The sequence below is a fragment of the Elephantulus edwardii genome, unplaced genomic scaffold (genome assembly GCF_000299155.1).
Source record: "Elephantulus edwardii isolate Elephantulus edwardi_28Jun2011 unplaced genomic scaffold, EleEdw1.0 scaffold00102, whole genome shotgun sequence".
In the NCBI taxonomy this organism is placed as follows: domain Eukaryota; kingdom Metazoa; phylum Chordata; class Mammalia; order Macroscelidea; family Macroscelididae; genus Elephantulus; species Elephantulus edwardii.
Genome location: NW_006399852.1, coordinates 168,367 through 169,731, shown reverse-complemented (window position 1 = coordinate 169,731; position 1,365 = coordinate 168,367). Strand labels below are relative to the sequence as shown.

The window sequence follows — 1,365 nt, the reverse complement described above, 5'->3', positions numbered from 1 at the left end:
TAGAAAAAAAAAGTGTGTCTCAGCAATAGGTATACCTGTACCAACCCAGGTCTGATTTGGGTCCCTAGTGGATCCCCCAAATTGCCACTAAGCCATATGAGAACACTACAGACTCACAGGTGGGGACCCAGTCAAACTCTGTGGCTTCAGAGTAGAGTCAGCCGTGGAGCCTATTCACAAGCACTCAGATCATTCTGCCAGCAGACATAAATACAGAACACGAGAGGAAAAGGGGCTGTACATTACCATATGGAGTCTTGACACCGTGCAGACTGATAGGTTCAAGAGAGAGTAAGGGGATGCTGCACTCACCCTGAAGGAGGGCGGGTGCCCAGCACACTTTAACTTGTCTTCCAGGTTTCAGCACCAGTTGTAAGGTCATGGACTCAAGAAAAAGGAACCAGAGAGAAAGAAAGAAAGCTTAAAGGCAGCTTTATTAAGGGAGCTTCTGGGTGAAGTTCCTTGGTCTGGAAGGAGAGATCAGGGAAGCCACATCCGAAATTTATTTGGGTATGTTTTAATAACAGGGTCTTAGGGAAGGGGGAAGGGTAAAGTTAGTTGTGAAGTTAGTTCCAATGAAGTTAGTTGTTGGTCATTCCAGGTGGATGAGTCTGTTCATTCTTCTTGCTGATGTGTTGCAATTTCCAGTTTCCTATGCTGACAGACTACACTCTTCAGTTGACTGATCACCGGACTGTAGAATGCAACATGTCACCACAGGGTACCTGCACCCTGGCCTCGGTTTCAGTCCAACATATTCCTTCTCATGATAGTAATATTAGTATGTTATTTACTATGTTACAATTTTTAATTCATCAATGAGAAACTCCTATATATATCACTTATATTTCAGCTCATTCTGGCCTTCCAGGGCCAATGTTACAATTAAATGATAAAATAGTTCAATTATTAGTAGAAAATGTTAAGATAAGTGAAGATTTTCATCTCCATACTTTTTCAAATGTCAATGGAATAATAAAAAATTTTGGAATTACATGGCAACAAGCTTGAGAGATTATGCAAAGATGTCCTCAGTGCGGTCCCATTAATGTAGCACTTTATGAAAAAGGAGTTAATCCTAGAGGTGACAGACAAAATGTATTACGGCAAATGGATGTCACTCATATTCCATCATTTGGAAAATCACAGTATATTCATCATATTGTTGACACTTTTTCAGGCTTTCAATGGGTCACAGCTTTAACAGAAAAATCAGAGTATGTAATTCAAAATTCAAAAAATGTAATTGAAACTTTTTTTAAAATTTTTTTTATTGGGAAAAACATATTGGGGGTACAAGGAGGTGAGGGTTGGGGGCAGAAGGGTGAGGATGGGCCAGGATGCAGTTGCAGAGCTGCAAAGTTT

The 1,365-nt window shown here is 40.4% G+C and overlaps 1 protein-coding gene across 1 annotated transcript in view; it reads right to left on the bottom strand.

Annotated features, from left to right (window-relative positions):
- The window catches only part of LRP11 (low density lipoprotein receptor-related protein 11), a 108,953-nt gene that overhangs the window by 101,521 nt on the left and 6,067 nt on the right, over nt 1-1,365 (bottom strand). The window lies entirely within an intron of this gene.